Source organism: Lissotriton vulgaris, chromosome 6 (assembly GCF_964263255.1).
Source record: "Lissotriton vulgaris chromosome 6, aLisVul1.2, whole genome shotgun sequence".
NCBI classification, from domain to species: Eukaryota; Metazoa; Chordata; class Amphibia; order Caudata; family Salamandridae; genus Lissotriton; species Lissotriton vulgaris.
Window position 1 is genome coordinate 28,167,240 of NC_141694.1, and position 11,130 is coordinate 28,178,369.

General features: G+C 49.4%; 1 non-coding gene and 1 pseudogene across 1 annotated transcript; both read left to right on the forward strand.

The window, feature by feature from the left end:
- The first annotated feature begins 270 nt into the window (after window positions 1-270).
- Window positions 271-424, forward strand: LOC147706742 (5.8S ribosomal RNA). Its single transcript, XR_015296951.1, has one exon. It is a non-coding gene; the product is annotated as a 5.8S ribosomal RNA (ribosomal RNA).
- Window positions 425-875: 451 nt separating this feature from the next.
- LOC147706743 (28S ribosomal RNA) lies at window positions 876-2,904 on the forward strand (annotated as a pseudogene).
- The last annotated feature ends 8,226 nt before the right edge of the window (window positions 2,905-11,130 follow it).

Sequence of the window (11,130 nt, forward strand, 5' to 3'; positions counted from 1 at the left end):
TTTCCGGGTGGGAATGGCGGCTGCGGGCTGCCTGCTCCTGTCACTTCAGGAACCCCCTCCATCGCTTGCGGGTGAGTGAGGGGGGACTCCCCGGACGAGCGTCTGGCAATGCTTTTTATTTTCCCAACGGTACAGTCTGACACCTAGTGGGGAAGCCTTGAACGGGGCGCCTGGGCCGTCTTGCCGCGCGTTCTGTGGACGCACGGCGTTGCCTTCCTCCCACCTCTCCTGTGCCTGCAGGTGGGTGAACGTTTTAGAAAAGTTACCTGTGACTCTTGGCGGTGGATCACTCGGCTCATGCGTTGATGAAGAACGCAGCTAGCTGCGAGAATTAGTGTGAATTGCAGGACATATTGATCATCGTCACTTTGAACGCACTGTGCGGCCCTGGCTTCCTCCCGGGGCTACACCTGTCTGAGGGTCGCTCTATCGTCAATTGCCCCAGGGCTTCCCCAGGACACGGCTGGGGCCATAGCAGGGTTTGCTCCGCTTCCGTTCGTCCCCCCACAAGGTCAGACCCCCTGATCGCCTGTGGCAAGGTCCCTCGCCGTGTCCTGCAGCAGAGGTACGCCGCTGGCACTCCTAGCCCGAGAAAGGGTCTGGCTACTGGTTAGCCCCGGACCCGTGCCAGGGTGCCTAGCTGCGTGCCTCACGTGGCTGTCTGTGGTGTCCCACCGGCTGCCCGTGCCTTGGGCGCCCACCTCTGTGGCCAGCATCCTGGGGAGGGCGAGACCCCTCCAGATCTGATCCGGGGGAAAGAGGGCGTGCGCTGCCGGTACACCAGACCCTGCTGCAACAGGGGCCTAGCCTTCCCCGGCAACCCTTTGACGCTCTGGCATTTTCTTCCGACTACGACCTAAGATCAGACGTGGTGACTCACTGAATTTAAGCATATTACTAAGCTGAGGAAAAAAAACTAACCAGGATTACCCCAGTAACGGCGAGTGAAGAGGGAAAAGACCAGCGCCGAATCCCCACCCGGCGGCGGGTGCGGGAAATGTGGAGTACAGAAGACCGACTCCCCGGCGTCGCTCAAGGGGCCCAAGTTCTTCTGATCGAGGCTCACCCCGCAGATGGTGTTAGGCCGATAGCGGCCCCCGGCGTGCCGGGATCAGGTCTATTCGGGTTGCTTTTGAATGCAGCCCAAAGCGGTTGGTAAACTCCATCTAAGGCTAAATACGGGCGCAAGACCGATAGCCAAAAAGTACCGTAATGGAAAGTTGAAAAGAACTTTGAAGAGAGAGTTCAAGAGGGTGTGAAACCATCGAGAGGTAAACAGGTTGGGTCCATGCAGTCCGCCTGGACGATTCAACATGGCTGGAAGGTCGGTGGCCCAGGAGTTCTGGATGCCCTGCGCGGGACCAGCGCACAGGCCCTACCCGGCACCCACAGGGAGCATTTCCTCTGCGGCGGTGCACCGCGACTGGCTGCTGGTCGTCTGGGAAGGCTTTGGGGTGGCAGGTGACCCTACGCTCTGACGGAGGGTGTTACAGCCCTCTGGCAGCAGCTTTGCTGTGTCCGCGGGCCGAGGGAGAATCCACCACCTCACCGCCCTCCCCCGGGCACCTGTTCTCGGTGCGACGCAACTGCAATGCGCCGCCAGACCGGTAGGGCCCACGCAGGGTGCCAGGGGTCTGCGGCAATGTCGGTTACTCACCCGACCTGTCTTGAAACACGGACCAAGGAGTCTAACACGTGGGCGAGTTGGAGGGCCGAGTAAAACCCTGTGGCTCAATGAGGGTTCCAGCGGCAGGCGCACGGGGAGTTGGAGCTGAGCGTGTGTGATAGCACCCGAAAAATGGTGAACTATGCCTGGGCTGGGCAAAGCCAGAGGAAAAACTGGTGGAGTCCGTAGCGGTCCTGACGTGCAAATCGGTCGCCCGACCCGGGTATAGGGGCGAAAGACTAATCGAACCATCTAGTAGCTGGTTCCCTCCGAAGTTTCCCTCAGGATAGCTGGCGCTTGGAGCCCCCAGTTTTATCTGGTAAAGTGAATGATTAGAGGTCTTGGGGCCGAAACGATCTCAAACTATTCTCAAACTTTAAATGGGTAAGAAGCCCGGCTCGCTGGCGTGGAATGCGAGTGCCTAGTGGGCCACTTTTGGGAACCAGAACTGGCGCTGCAGGCTGAACAGAATGCCGGGTTAAGGTGCCCAATGCCGATGCTCATCAAACTACTGAAAAGGTTTTGTTTCGTATAGATAGCAGGACGGTGTCCATGGAAGTCGGAATCCGCTAAGGAGTGTGTAACAACTCACCTGCCGAATCAACTAGCCCTGAAAATAGATGGCGCTGGAACGACGGGCCCATACCTGGTCCTCGCCAGCACTGAGAGCCACGGGGGCTATGCCGCGATGAGTAGGAGGGCCGCTGTGGTACGCACGGAAGCCCGGGGCGAGCGCCCAGGTGGAGCCACCGCAGATGCAGATCTTGGTGGCAGTAGCTAATATTCAAACGAGAACTTTGAAGGCCGAAGTGTAGAAGGGTTCCATTTGAGCAGCAGTTGAACATGGGTCAGTCGGTCCTAAGAGATGGGCGAGCGCAGTTCGGAAGGGACGGGCAATGGCCTCCGTTGCCCTCAGCTGATCGAAAGGGAGTCGGGTTCAGATCTCTGATCACGGAGTGGCAAAGACGGGCCCCACTTGGCGTCCCGTGCAGTAACGCAAAAGATCCGAGAGAAGCCGGGGGGAGCCCCGGGGAGAGTCCTCTTTTTTTTGTGAAGGGCACGGTGCCCTGGAATGGGTGTGCCCCGAGAGAGGGGCCCGATCCTTGGAAGGCGTTGCGGTTCCGGCGTCGTCCGGTGAGCTCTCGCTGGTACTTGAAAATCCGGGGGAGATGGTGTAAATTTTGCGCCGGGCCGTATCCATGTCCGCAGCAGGTCTCCAAGGTGAACAGCCTCTGGCATGTTGGAACAATGTAGGTAAGGAAAGTCGGCAAGTCAGATCCGTAACTTCGGGATAAGGATTGGCTCTAAGGGCTGGGTCTGTTGAGCAGGGGTGCGAAGCGTGGCTGTGCACACGCCAAGGCTGGACGAGGCGCCTCCCTCCAGGGCGGTGGCAACTCTGGACGGAGCTGGGCCCTTCCTGTGGATCACCCCAGCTGCGGTGGTCGCTTCTCCCCATGCCCCCTCCCCTGGGGCGCGGGGCCGGCGTTCTGCCTCGGCCGGCACCTAGAAGCTGACCTAAAACTGGTGCGGACCAGGGGAATCTGACTGTTTAATTAAAACAGCATCGCGAATTCGTGAGGCGGGTGCTGACACAATGTGATTTCTGCCCAGTGCTCTGAATGTCAAAGTGAAGAAATTCAATGAAGCACGGGTAAACAGCGATAGTAACTATGACTCTCTTAATAAAATTCTGGAATTGCTCATTGATAGAGCAAAAAGCAGGTATAGGCGAAATTTGCGGTCCGCGAATTCATGTGAAATCAAATTCGCGATCCGCAGAATCCGCGAATTCGTGGATTTTTTTTTTGCGTGTTCGTGGGGTTTTTTGCGTATTTGCGGGCCGCTTGCAGCGCACCGACCGCGAAGTAACCTATGCGGTCGTACATGGGCGCTGCCATCTTGTGCACGTTGCGTATTTCTGTTTCCGGGCACAATTGGCAAGCTCGCGTTGTGTGCGCCGCACTATTACGAGTTTGCGTGTGTTTTTGCGTGCTCGCGGGGGAAATATCGCGCAAACTTACCCACGCGGTCCTCAATGGGCGCGGCCATCTTGTTTTTCATTCATTGGTATGGCTCTGGGCATGTCTTTTCCTATCCTTACCTAATCTCTGCAATCCTTTGCTTCTTTGAACTTTTTAAAATCTTTTTCACTCATTATCTATCCCTCTATTTTTCTACATCTATATTATGTGTTTTTTTCAACTTTTCGTTACTTTTAAAGCTACTTTTTTAAACTCTTTTCTTTTCTTTTCTTTACTTTTTCCCTATTCTTTCATATTTTTTTTCTTCAGCTGTCCAGGACCATGCCAAAGGGAGCCGGGAAGAGTAAGGGGAAGGGTCCCGCACCCCACACCCGGCTCCCATGCGGGAGTTTGAGGGGGGTGCAAGTGGTGTACAGGGAGATTTTCACCGCGGTGGAGGTGGCCGCCCTTATATTTTTTGTTCTGCGTCACCTCCCTAAGACCGTGGCAGCAGGGGGCAGGCCTGGTCAAGGGTATGGCCTCCGGGAGCGTCGCCAGCGGTGGGATAAGGTGTGCCGGGCCATGTGGAGGGAGTCGGGGGTCCTGCGCACCTACGACCAAGCGACGCACCGATGGGCCGACGTCCTCGACCCGGAGCAGGACCTGCTCCACCTGCTAGGCTTGGAGATCCCTGGCCTTGGTGAGTTGCTATTGGATAACTACTTTGTATTCTTCTGCTCTGTGTTATATTGCTAATATATGTTTTTCCCGAAGAGCAAGAATGCTGCCGATTCGATTACATTGCAGGTAAAATAGTGTTTAAATAGCTTCTGTGATTGCAGGTGCTCGCCTCCTCAGTGGCGTTGCTACTATGCTTACTTGTTTGCAACTTTGTGCTCATTTGACCTGAATATGTATGAGTGTAGTACTTTACAGAACTGCGTAATGCTAGAGAGACTAGAGACTCAAGTCTAGTCCTTCCTTTGTACTCCTGCTGCCACTAAGAAGAAGAGATAGTGATGGATTGATAGGTTGAGTATATTATGACTTGTTATTAGTAGTAGGACATTTTTTAGTGCTCTGCAATCATGATGACGGACTGTGTCTGTCATGTCGCTTGCTGCTGAGTGCTGGCAGTCGTAGTAGAACCTTTTTGTTGTTGGTTTAGTTATTGATTTACATAACTTTCCAAGTAGACGGTCTGTGAATCCAGCAATACTGTACTAGTATCCTCCTAGTTGACCAGATCAGATAGGTCATTACATATAGTGCAATTGTTGCTAATTTGTTTCCCCGAGATAGTTTTAGATTGTGGTCAAAGAAATCAAATATTTCAAAAAACACAATCATCCATGTTTGTGTTTATTTTATGATCATCAGCACCTCCCAGGGGCAAGGCAGCAACATCCCAGACTCCGGCTGAACAGATTGGGCAGGAACGGTCCTCTGCAGGCTCTTCTGCTGGCCCCAGTAAGTTGTTCTGTTGCCCTGGTGCAGATGTCTAGCCCGGGACCAGGGTTCAATTCCCCGCCTCGGCGGGTCTTGGACTCAAACATTCCACAGACCTGATAATTCTCGCCTCGGTGCCTATTCCAATCATGGAGTCCCACTCTGCAACTCTGGGCAATAGCTTGCTTAATCTCCACAACCGCCCCCACAACGCTAAGGATGCCTGGCCTCCACCTTGGGGGTGCCCAGGAGTGGACGCCTCACAGGGAAAGCCAGGATGGGTTCCACAGCGGTATTCGTACAAGCGCCTTGAGAGCCTTGCGGGTGAGTAGTGCGCTATACAAGTATCAATTTAAATTTTTTTACATTTACATTTTTACTTTTACAGCTCCTACTCATACCAAACTGTTTCCTAATTCTATTTTTTACAAAATAGTCTTTAATCTTCTTGCAGACTGTTTCTACTTTCTTATATTGCCTCTCTACCATCACTCTCTGTGCTACTACTATTTACTATTATTTATGAGTCGGTCTGTGTAGGTAGCTAAGCTTGCCCAGTCGGCAAACAGTGTTAAACAAAACTCTGATCCAGCAATAGCTCTAGAGGCACTGAGTGCAGTCCTCTGGGTTGCCCTTGCTGTCTATTCCAGTCTTCTTAATGTTAGTGCTTTGACAATTTCCAACAACAAAATGTCAATGTCCACAAAGAATAAGCTAGTAGCTGTCTTTTTGATTTGATAGTAGCACATACCATATCGCTAGTGTTTCAGGGACTATTCTGTTTTGGAAAATAGGGTGGTGATGGACAGAGTTTCTGAATGATGCAGAATACTCCTACCCAGTCAAGAGATCAGGGCTTAATCCTTCACCGTTTTTTCGCTCACTGCACCATCCCAGCTCAGAACCTGGCTACATGCAAATTAGTCTGTTCCTGTCCCACGGCATCATGGGAACAGGGCAAACCAAACTACCAAGCCAATTCTTACACTGGTAAGGAAACAAGCTTCCGGGGACCGGTTTCTGGCATTTCAGCCGTCGTCGGTCCGGCTTGCTTGAATCCTGATGGTGCAATGAGCAAGGGACTCACGTCTGAGTATACCCTCCCACACTTAGGGACTATTCTGCACATACAGAAGTAAGGACAAGAGAAATACGACATTGTTGATGATAGATGCAGTTCGACTTTCCACATACCTCAGTCAGAAGTAAGTGTGCGGGACTCGGGAGCCCTCACCATGTTGGAACTTCAAGTCCTCCTGGTGGTGATGAGGAGTAGTTGGTTCTGTCTGTAATTATAAAAATGTTGCACGTTAGAGCAAGCATTAATCAGTTGTGCCAAAAAGAGTTGCATGTTATGGCTAAGCATATAAGTTAACACCCTCCCCAAAACCGTGACTTCTTTTCAGTCCCAATAATTAAAAATTGTTCAACATTTTCTCTTCCATTACGAGATGAAGTAGGGGGTGGTGTATGGCATCTAAAAATATGATATGTTTTTTCTATGCGTCACAACATCGGATGCAGCACTTGCCACCACCAGTGCCGGGGCCAGCAGCGCAGAGGGGTCCACTCAAGCGACGGATGCGGCGGCGCCACCAGGAGGAGCTGAGGGTGATGGCTCAGCAGCGGCGGACGGTGGTAAGTTATTATTATACTCCTTACTTATTTACATTTTAGAGTAGGCTCGCAAAGGAGTGTATGATGTACTGTACAGTAGACAGTACACTACTACAAGTACACTGTACTGTTAAGAACAGTTACTGATTTAGAACTAAATTTTTTTAGCCAATCACGGAGAAGACAGTCACCCTTGACTTAGCAATACCATTAGACGCGGTAGTTCTCGAGTAAGCAACGCCCCCCTCTATTTGACTTCAAATCAGCTGGGAAACTTTTATCGTGAAGCCAAGTCATATCAGATGAACTTGAGGGATGTGATGAACGAAAAGGGAAAGAACTTAGGGTCAATGGAAGGACGAGCGAGTCGTATCATTTATGACTAAAGAATGATACGTGTTTTTGAATGCAGGCAGAGGTGGCTGATAGGAAGGAATCAGATGCATGGCTGCTTGAAGCAAGGATGGTTGGAGGAGAAATAAAAAATGACTGCCTTTGTGGGTCAATCAGAAAATTCATGCGTGGTGTGCATTGCAATATATCATTTTGGTGGAACTCAAATGCAAGTCAAGACGGTGGTTTACCAAATAAAAGGAAAAGGGTGTTATTTGGTTGTTGAGAAAAAGTAAAGTTGTTAAAGTTGAGACATTAAGAAGAATGATAGACGTTTACTTTGGAAGCCTGGATGGTATCTTCTTCCTCATACATAGCAGAGGTGTATGTAGAGCAGACGCTCAGTGCATGAAGAGTGTTATTTTGTTCGAACAGCATGTTCGTGCCAGAGTAGCAAAGCAGAGGAAATCCAAATACTACAAGTTGTCATTGTTCTGAAACTCTCCCTTGCCTAAAGTAACAGTACAGTAGTTTACTTTGCAAGCACAGCATATATTGTGTATGTATTGTATAGTTGACGATTATATCAAGTCAAGTCCCTTCCTCCGGCAATTATGGTTACCACACTCACTCCCTATGTTCATAATTTTCTTTCTGCTGTGTTAATCATGGGTGGACTATCACTGTTGTTCACTCAATCTATCACAACAAAGCACCTAAAGTCATCCATCATATAAGCAAAGAGATCATGTGATCCGAATAATCTTCATTTTCCTTTTGTAGTACTGAAGGCCCAGGGGGGGCAGTGCGAAATATAAATTACATTGAGCAGTAGCCCTTGATGTAACCGAGTATGGCCAGTGCCACCCCTATACAAAAGTAAGAGCTTCCCTATCCCCACCTGCATGTACTGCTTAAAGTAATGCATGCAAGTCTGCGTCCTCATGGCTTGTGTCTCTTTTTCTTGGGTGCAAGCTGACTGAGCTGGCATTATGCCGGCTACCACAAGTTCATGTACAAGTAATTTTTTTCGCAAAACTAGAGAAAAAAAGAAGAATACTGGTGTACTCTCTGACTCTCTGACTATGTATTGAATCCATAGTGCTGCCTGGTAGTAGAATTTCTGAAACTCCCACTGTTACAGGCCTACAAAGACGGCAGAAAGATACATGCCAAAATGTTATACTGTGCTTGCAAATTGCTAGTGTTACTGTGAGACAACTTTCTGTTGAATTATTTTGTCTTATTGTTAAAGAGTATTGGTTACATTATTTTTCTTTCTTTCTTCATATAGATTCTCCCAAAAAGCTCACCAGAAGGGAGATGGCTGTCCGGGCCAGGGCCCGGAAGATGGAGGCCATTCGGGTGGAATATTCCTGGCTGTGGGCTCGGGAACAGGAGGAGGGGGCGTCAACAACCTCCTCCACCACTGCCCCCGTGTCCACCAGCCAGCAGCCTCCATCACGGCACCGTGCTCGGACAGCCCCCGCCGCCGCTCAGCTGCAAGAACACCAGCAGCCGGCCCCCCCAGAGCCTGAAAGGCACGCATGCGCCGCCTAAGCCTAAGAGTGGACTACCTGGAGCGCAAGGTGGACGACCTTGAAAAACAGCTCCGGGACCACCTGTCCAGACACTGCCGGAAGTGACTGTGTCCCTTGCCCCTTTTTTAAAGACTGTTGGGGGTGGGAATCGGGAGTAGGGGATTGTTTGGGACTACTAGACTATTTGAAATGGACAATTATTTTGGGTAGGGAGGGGTGGGACAAGTTTATTTTTGTTAGGGGAAATATATCATTATTCATTTTACATACTTCAACATAGTGTACGCGTTGATCTTATTTTTTGGGGTGGTGGGCGGGGGTTACGGCACGTTTGGTTTCCTCAAACTTACCAGCATGAATTATCTAAAACGTCCAAACATGTTCAAAAGTGCCACTAACAGAGTTAGTGCATTCAATTGGCTTACTAGTACTTTACTAGTACTACTGTCAGTCTCTCCTCCGAGTCCTAGCCCATTATTCTACCTCTCCAAAATGCTTATCTTACCTGTGATTCGTGTTTGAGAATAGAGCTTGGCACAGAGGTGGCTGTAGGCCAAATGGTGATTACGCCATCTCGGACCGAAATTCCGTTGTTGTGGTGTTAGTAGGAGTGGTACCACACTAGCAGGAGCAGCATATGAAAAACAAAGTAAAGAGTAGTATTAGAAGGAACAGTAGCCTAAGCAATGCTGAAGATAAGTATGGAGAAAAAAGAATTGCATGGATGATTATGTCTACAACAAGAACAGTGACACAGCAGCGTAACAACAAGTCTTCTTGACATGTAGGAGGATGATGTTGACGATGGATCCAATCGATGGTGGGCATGAAATTCAGAATTTATTTTAAAATACTCATTGTTGTTTTTTTCACCTGAATTACAATATCCTAGGATTCATCTAGCTGCCTTAAAATTGATTTGAGGAGGTTGCTTGCACCTCATCCTCCCCAGCAAGTGTGTGGAATTATTGTTGTAATGTACTCACACCTCAATGAAAACCACACCGCCCGGGCGAAGAATGTTAGGGTTTGAAACTTGGATGGGAATGGGGTTTGTGGGGAAAGTTTTGTGGAGAGAGGAAAAACAAAATACAGCATGGACAAACAACAAATGAAGATAAACAAATCTTTGGATACGAAGCTATCCATAAATCTTTTAAGGGACATAAAGGAAGTGCATGCACTAATAATAATAATAATTACAAAGTTTATAAAGCACCTGGTAACACTAAGAAACAGTGTGTCCCCGCGCTGTGAAGACAGAAACCAAGCAGGATCCTCGACAGTCAGGTAACAAATAGGGGCAGACAGAGAGCCTCACACTATTTCGGGAAGAGGTAGGTTTTCAATTTCTGACGGAACCTCATCTCAGATGGTTCCATACGGAACTCAATTGGTAGAGCATTCCATTGCTTACTGGCCAGATATCTGAAAGATCGACCGCCCATCCGTGCTCGGTAGACACGAGGAAACTGAAAGAGCATACTTCCTAGGGACCTCAAATGCCGCTTGGGCTGGTGCACGGTCAATAATTTTTGAAGGTAGATAGGCCCCTTTCCCTGCGCTATGCGATGGGCCATGCACATCGTTTTAAACACAATGCGCTCACGGACGGGGAGCCAGTGTAGCGTAGCAAGAGCACTGCTCCCCGAAGACTTCTTAGAGAGATTCAGTGCCATCCTGGCTGCCGCGTTCTGTAGGCATTGCAGTCGGTGCAGTTCTTTTTTGCTCAGGCCCATATACAATGAATTCCCGTAGTCTAAGTGAGGAGCAACAAGAGTGTGAATCAGTGTTTTCCTGCTGGTAGCGGGGAGTAAGTCCAGGGTTTTGCACAGGCTTTTTAAGATGCCATAGCATTTGCCGGCAACCCCTCTGGTGTGGTGTTCGAAGGACAGGTTGACATCTAATCTAACCCCCAAGTTTTTCACCTGCTCTGAGGGGTTAGGGGTGGGCCCCAGTTCAGGGGGCCACCACACAGAGGACCAAACGGAAGGTGCTTTCCCCATCACTAGGATCTCGGTTTTACTCGCATTGAGGCGCAAGGAGTTGTTATTCATCCAGCCTGCCAGTTCCCCTAGACAGGCAGAGAAGTTCGCTGCAGCCTCCTCTGGGGGTTGGGACAGTGTCACCACCAATTGGGTGTCATCTGCGTAGGACACTATCTCCACCCCATAGGCTTCCACTATCTTAGCAAGGGGTCCCATATACAGATTGAATAGTGTAGGGCTCAAAATAGAGCCCTGCGGAACCCCTTGCCTTAATGATCATACCTCCGATTTACATCCGTACCTCCTTCATACATGCACTACTGGATGTATGAAGTTGTTTGCTAAATGGATAGGTTACTGAAAAGTAAGTAGTACTTTCTACAATGTACTAACTATGAAGAAACAATGTGACAATACAGAGCTGAAGTAATTACGCAATTTCACTTGCCTATCTGCCCTCAGAGAGAAGAACCACTTAGTACATTAAATTAGTTTAAAAAATAGCAAAGACAAAAGTATACAATGGCTGGAGGGATGAATTGAAGCAGATAGAGCAAACAAATGCACAGAGTCAC